At 41.5% G+C, this 7457-nt stretch overlaps 1 long non-coding RNA gene across 1 annotated transcript; it reads right to left on the bottom strand.

Moving 5' to 3' along the window:
• Positions 1 to 3630: 3630 nt before the first annotated feature.
• On the bottom strand, positions 3631 to 7210 carry LOC310766658. Its single transcript, XR_014550313.1, has 2 exons — positions 7071 to 7210; positions 3631 to 6705 (listed from the first exon to the last, which is right to left on the bottom strand). It is a non-coding gene; the product is annotated as an uncharacterized lncRNA (long non-coding RNA).
• Between the last annotated feature and the right edge of the window lie 247 nt (positions 7211 to 7457).

The raw sequence follows: 7457 nt of genomic DNA, 5'->3' as shown, positions 1-7457 counted from the left end.
GCCTAAATAAATGGGATATGGTATGATTTTGCTTTTTAAAAATGGTCCCATGTCACAATCTTGCAACAAATGTAAACCTGATGATAGTTAATACAAAGCTCAAGTGTGCTTCCTCAGTCCAGGGACCCAAACCTTTCTCTTCTGAGGCTTTTAGTGATTGTTTTTTTTTAATGGTGTTGGTACAGTTTCCCATTAACCAATTTTATTTATCCACCAAAAGTCATATTTATGTCCTTTCATGTGGCTTTCTGTTACTTTTTAGATTCTTGGGTTTCTTTATCTTTAGAAAACTGTTTTGAATATTTTAATTAGAAAAGTGGCCTATAAACATATTAAATCAGTCATTTGGACATGTAAAAGAAATTTGAACATTTCAAAATAAACAACTGCAAAATACTAATATCTGAATAATGATGCAATTACATCCGAATCCGGTTTACTTTCTCTTGCATTAGAAAACAGTGGCAGCTCTAATACCGGTTATAAGTGAATGATTATGGAAAACAGCTCAGGTGGTTTCTGTTGACTTGATCAGATGTCATACTAGTGCAGTGCAAACATTATAGTTATTTGTCCTTGCCCACAACTCCTTGCTGGAGTTCTGATGTGTATAGAAAAGCTGTCACATGCAGCAGCTTCTTGACAACAGCGCAGGTTGTAGCCAAAAGTGATGGAAAGAGCCTGTATGTATCTCAGAATGTATAACTGTATGAAGATATGTGTGCTCAAATGCACACATGGGTAGATGGTGCTCTTCAGTTCAGTAAAGTAAGCTGATACACAGGAGCAAAGGAATGCATCTGTAGATTGTCTCCATCCACTGAACTGAGAAAGCTCTTCAGGCAAGGAAATTTTGTATGAGCATTGGGGTTTCCACTCCCCAAACACATTGCTGGCTTGGTTTAGAAGTCACTAATTCACAATCTGTTTTGCATGAAAGTGGTCCTGTTAAATTCTGGTGTGCGAGAGACAGAGAAGAGAGAGAACGATTGGGTGGTGGTGGCAAATATAACAGTAAGTTGTTTTTAAAAATAATGCAATCTCATGCTGAACTGCAATTGTTTGTGTTACAAACCTGAAAAAATGGTACTGGTACATTCCTTCGTTTTTAAAAAGTATTGAATTGAGTATCAAAGCCAAATGCAGTATAATTATTATGGTCAATTAACATATCTCAGTTAGTTTTTCCACATTCTGTTTTCTGCATATTTGTATGGTATTCTGTGAAGTTGTTTTTTTTAAACTGCAGAATAAAGTTGAAATGGCAACTACAACAAAAATCCTGTGTGTTTTTCTTAATGCTTATAGTTTTCTTGAATAATAAATAACAATAAATAACTGAATAAAATGAACTTTCAGCCAGTTTCAGATAAACAAGCACAGATGTATATCACTACTAGAGTAGACAGAAACACCAATAATATACCCAGGCATATTGCAGACAACTAGCCTAGCAAGTGTTCAGTTGTGCATAACGATTTTGCAGGAAGGCAATTATCTACTGTTAGAGTTCCTCTCTTTTTAACGCTGAAAAGAAAGAATGTCTAGACAGTTTGTCAACTTCTGTCAGGAATGTGATAATCATTAGACTAATTAGTTTGAAAGCCAAATTAGGCATCAAATGTAGGATGGCAGGGATAAGGTGAGGACAGCGTTCAAGAGTGCCTTCCTTTGCTTGTGCAGGGGAGCAGCACCAAGTTGACATATTCAGCTCTCTCCTTCAGAATCCAAACCAATGGCGTCTGTTATATTGGAGGGAGGGGGTGGGAAATAAGTCGTCTTAGGGCATTTGAGGCCGTAAGCCTAGCTGCTACATTTTAAATGTTGGTTTGTTTCTCTATTGAAGATTTTTAATACCTCTAATTTGCATGCAATTTTAGCAATGTAATTATGTTATTTTGTTTTATTCTTTATGAACCTTTCAGTTGTAAGCCAGCTTAAGAAGCCCTTTGATTTTGAAAGGAAACACACAAGTTGCAATAATAATAACTAATAGTAATAATAATAATTCTGCCTATTTACTGGATCTAGAATGGTAAATTAATCCCAGTTGCTGGGAATCATAGGAAAACAGTGCTTTCATGCTCATGTCCAGCTTGCAGGCATCCCACAGGCAACTAGTTGGCCACTCTGAGAACACTAGATGGGCCATTGGCCTGATCCAGCAGGTTTGCCTTATGTTTTTAACTTGGGTGCAAACACTGATGTCTTCATATTTACTGCAATTTCATACAGCAGAAGGTTATGTTCAAAAGTGCATTACAGTCAGTTGGCCCAAACAAATAAGTACCGTATTTTTCACTCTATAGGACGCATCGGACCATAGGAGGGGGAGAACGGGGGGGGGGGGATCTCCCCCTCTCTGCTCAGCACCCCTTCAGTGAATCGGCAGGAGAAACGGAGCCCCTTCCATTTCTCCTCCCGCTTCGCTGAAGGGGCGCTGTGCAGAGAGGGAAAACTGTGCAGCGCCTCTCCAGTGAAGCCTGGAGAGCAAGAGGGATCGGTGTGCACCGACCCCTCTCGCTCTCCAGGCTTCAGGCGGCTATCCACAAGCCTTCAGAGCGCAGCAGGAACTCCTGCTGCGCTCGGAAGGCTTCCGGATAGCTGCCTGAAGCCCCCGGAGCGCAGCCTTTGAAGCCTCCATAGAGCAGCGGGGTGAAGGCACCCCGCTGCCCTGCGGAGGCTTTGCGCAGCCATCCCCAAGCTAGAACAGCAAGACGGAGTGCTGTGCAGCGCTCCGTCTCGCTGTTCTGGCTTCGGGGACAGCCTTTGAAGCCTCCGCAGGGCAGCGGGGTGCCTTCTCCCCGCTGCCGTGTGGAGGCTTTGCGCAGCTAACCCCAAGCTAGAACAGCGAGACAGAGCGCTGCGCTGCTCTCCGTCTCCCTGTTCTGGCTTTGGGCTTAGCCGCGCAACCTGCATTCGCTCTATAGGACGCACAAACATTTTTTGGAGGGGAAAAGTGCGTCCTATAGAGCGAAAAATACGGTATTCCTAGTAAAGATGTTAGGATCCTACAAGCTACTTGGCATTGCGACACCTCAGCCTCACACACCATTGTCATTGTTAACATTTACTAAGGACTTTTTGCTTGAAAAAGAAAATGAAATAGTGGCACTTGGATTTGAGGATTGAAGATAATTTTTGTTTATAGAAAGTGGCATTGTTCGGTGTTATACTGGAACAGATTAAGTGAATATTGTTTATATATAGTGGACAAAGAACAGGAAGTTCTTTAGTTTTTTCTCTCTCTTTTAATACCTTTTATATATTTTTTTTCTTAATCTTTCTTTCATTCTCTCCCCCCCTTCTATGTTTTTATCTTATTTAATGTTTTAGTTTGGACAAAAAAGGATATTTTATATTAAGCTTTGTATTTCTCCGTATAAACTCTAGTAAAATCTATTATATATAAAAATAAATTGCTGCAGTTTTGGGAGGAAATTCTTTCCAGCAGAAACCGTGGTTGGATTGTGGAAGCAGCTAATAATTGTGTCTCAGATATATGGACTCTTCGTGTTGACATCCATGCCAAATCTAGATCCCTGAAGACTCACCGTTGCACAGTTGCTCAATCTTTTGAAACAGAATGCATTTACAAGCAGATGACAACCCATTAAAAGACTCCATGGCATCCATAAAATGACCACAGTGTACTTTATTTAATGATTTGGTACTTCGTGTTGCAATAAAAAAAAATCTACAAAATCCAAATATATAAAATTTTCAAGTTTTCCTTTGAAGTTTTACAAGAAAAATCAGGTTGTAACCAAAGAAATTTGTTAGTATGAAGCACTACTTTCAACTTCATTTCATCACAAATTGCAACTTACTTAACAGACCAAAAGAACTATGGTACTGTAGTACACCAAATACTTCACACACTGTGTTCTTTACTATAGCACATGTAACCACTGCCACACAAGACAGTAGTCTCTAGCTGATAAAGACACTCTTCACGATCGGGACTCTAAAGGAATGTTCGTATACATGGAATCTGAATATAGTTATTTACAGGAAGGATTTCATTTCATTTAACTATTTTTTGAATCTTCATTTCAAACAGAATACCAAATACATTTGTACAATGTTTACAATCCATAGCACAAGAACTGTCATGAATATCATTCAACTCGAGTCACTGTGCTTGTACCAAGGGAAATATCTACACTTTCCATAAACACAAAGGTGATCTCCCAGAACTTGTTTCTGATCATGGTTAAGTATTGAGTAAAAGCACAGTAACAATTAGTTAACACAATCAGTGTATAATTGCAACAGTTTACAACAGGAGCTGAAAAATTATTGGTCCACTCTATTCCATTCGTTAGTCTGCTGTTGACAGTCACATTTCATTGTTATGGCATGTTTTTCAGAGTTTTATATAATTACATATCTGGTACAGGAGAAACAAAATGAAAAAGACTCATGAGTGGAAAAAGCACAAATCTTTTAAGGCAAATTAAGCATATACAAGCAGTGACCGTTTCTGTTCCTGGGTATGTGGTTTTTGATTCTGGATAATTAAACAACACCTCACAGACCTATAGCTCCTGATCCAGCTATGTATGCACTGAGCTGAACAATCTACCCCACTAATTAAGATGGTTGATACTGTTGACTGTGGACACATCTATCACTTTTTTTATTTTAAGGGAGGGGTCTAAATCCATCTTCCCTACCACTGAAGTGATTGGTGCTGCCATTTCCTATCAGGGCTGTTCTCACAGTTCCTAATCTACCCCCTCCTGCCCAAAGGTAGATGAAGCCTGGAAATTCAAACCAAGCACTATGTTTCACATCACAACACAAGACGTGTGGAAGCTTGTTTCTGTGCATGCACTGTCCTAATTGGATCAGGTAAACATTGTTAGCAACTACAGTATGTTCTGTTCAGTGTCTTCTATGAATAAATTGGCATGGCTTTGAAACAGGTTTCATTTTCTAAACTGGAAAGGGCTGGTTGAGACAGAAGCCCTAATAAATACAAAGTGCATGCTTTAATATCTAGAGGGAGGAGAAAAATTAAAGGTAGCTGAGGTAGTTTGATGTAAAAATGCAACGTGTCAGAATAGCAAAACAAAAAAAAAGTTATTTGGAATTTACTCACTTATATGTCTTTGGGATATTAATTAAAATGGACACGACCCAGCCAGAGTTAAATATGTGTAAGTTGCATCTGGATTCAGCTGAAATAAGAGGAACTTAAACATCCTTAATGTTCCCTGGGTTATGCGTAGGAATCCCTAGGCATGATCACTTACTCTGCTGTAGTCCCATTTACTTGACCAGTTTTGTATCAGTAAATAACAAAGTCTCAGTAACTAAACTGTACAAACAAAAATAACATTTAGAATTGATTTTCAAGTATTGATATGTTTTTGCAGGTCTTCTTAATTTTTTCCCCAAATATGAGATAACAAAAAAAATGACATGACTAGAATGCTGTGCTAACAATGTACCATCTGAACAAGCAATGGCCCACTTAGCTGAGCTTCAGCAGGATTTCATAACAGCATCTGTAAGATATATTTTTACCACTGGAGACAGTCATACTTGTAAGAGTCTATATGATGTTGCATTGTTTGGTCTCTAGCAAAGGGATGTTGACACTGTTCGTTCAGTTTAGCCCAGTACAGCTACAAGGATGAGCCCTGCAGTCCTCTGTTGTAAGGCACTGCATTTAGTCAAAAGGGCATAGATAACACTCTGTATTGTTTCCAGATAGGCCATGTCTACATTGGAAGGTGTCACTAGCCTTACTCTAGCATTTCATGCACATGTAAAACCTACACTCAAGCGGGGGCAAATGTGCTAAACTTTGCCCTCCCACAATTTGAAGGTGGGTAAAGGTCTGAAGTGGGCAACCTCTTCTATTTATGGGTGCTCCCCTTGCAATATACCATGCTAGATCTTAAGCCACAGCCATGAGGACAGAAAGCACCCTGCTTCAGATCTTCACCCTCTATGAACCGAAAGGCAATGGGGCAGAGGTTAGCACTCTTGTCTATGCTCATGTGTAGGTTTTATGTGCAAGCAGAACTCCTGTTTAGGACTAGAATTCCCCACACTTCATTTCCTCGCTTTTAAAACTGTAGATTTCATATCCCGCCCCCCCCAATCTCTGTGCCAGTGTTGATGGCAACACAAGTAGTCAGGGCTAGCTCCACTCTTGAGGGGACCCTCAGCATTGAGTATTCTAGTGCATACGGTTCTATGCAGGTGGGGTACCCCATGAGCCCAGGAGGGGGTGATATTAAGGGGTGTAGCATGCAGCAGCACTCACTAAATGATGGTCGGCTACAGTGCCCTTGAGCACCCTGGTGTAGCATTGCTCTGTGGCATTGTGGGAAATGTAAAAGGCAGCTGTAACGTATTTATTTCTCACAAAGCCCCAGAGTGATGCTATGCCAGAGGTGTGCTGGGGTATTGCAGGAAATGTAAATGTCACTCCAAGCCACTCACAGCAAGTTCAGAGTTAGGGATGTCTGAGGAGAGCAGGTGCTGAATCTGGACCTGCTCGTAGTGCAAAGGCAGGACCCGGATGTTAGCAGGGAAGAACAGAGCAAATGTACAAACCTGGAGTTGTCAGGTTTCCAGCTTGAGGTGGAGAGTAGCATTGTTGTGGGGCTACTTGATTTCAAGGATGGAAAACTGATAGGCAGATGGGGCCCATGGATGTGTTCCAAGAGATAAAGGGCCAGAGTCCTTTATGGTAAAGGGGCAGATAAGGTAAAGGTAAAGGTACCCCTGCCCGTACGGGCCAGTCTTGCCAGACTCTAGGGTTGTGCGCTCACTCACTCAGCCAGCGCTGTCCGCAGACACTTCCGGGTCACGTGGCCAGCGTGACAAGCTGCATCTGGCGAGCCAGCGCAGCACACGGAATGCCGTTTACCTTCCCACTGGTAAGCGGTCCCTATTTATCTACTTGCACCCAAGGGTGCTTTTGAACTGCTAGGTTGGCAGGCGCTGGGACCGAACAACGGGAGCACACCCCGCCGCGGGGATTCGAACCGCCGACCATGCGATCGGCAGGTCCTAGGTGCTGAGGTTTTACCCACAGCGCCACCCACGTCCCTTATAAAGGGGCAGATACAGATAGCTAAATGCCCAGGAAAATAAAAACACTGAATTGGGGAGGAGAGAGAAACAGGTTTCATTAGAGTGGGGGACTGTATTGGAAATTTGGGGTGGGGGAGAAATAGGGACGGGAACTATCAATGCAATAGTTTCAGAATGATCAGTGGTTTTTTTTTAAAAAAGGACATGTTTTAAAATAACCAGACTCTGTTGCAAAATGCCTAGACCCAAGATCCAAAGGTAGCAATTTGATACTAGCTGTGATGACCCTGAGATTTAAACTTGCTGCCCTGAGAATGGACCCCAAAATCCCAGTCTCAGCCTCAAACCTGAGACCTACCAATCCTAGGCAAATTCCAAACAGATCTAGTGGAGTAATA

This window comes from Podarcis filfolensis, assembly GCF_964270895.1.
Source record: "Podarcis filfolensis genome assembly, chromosome: 7".
NCBI classification, from domain to species: domain Eukaryota; kingdom Metazoa; phylum Chordata; class Lepidosauria; order Squamata; family Lacertidae; genus Podarcis; species Podarcis filfolensis.
Note: the sequence above shows the minus strand (reverse complement) of the source record. Positions and strands in the feature narration are given on the sequence as shown.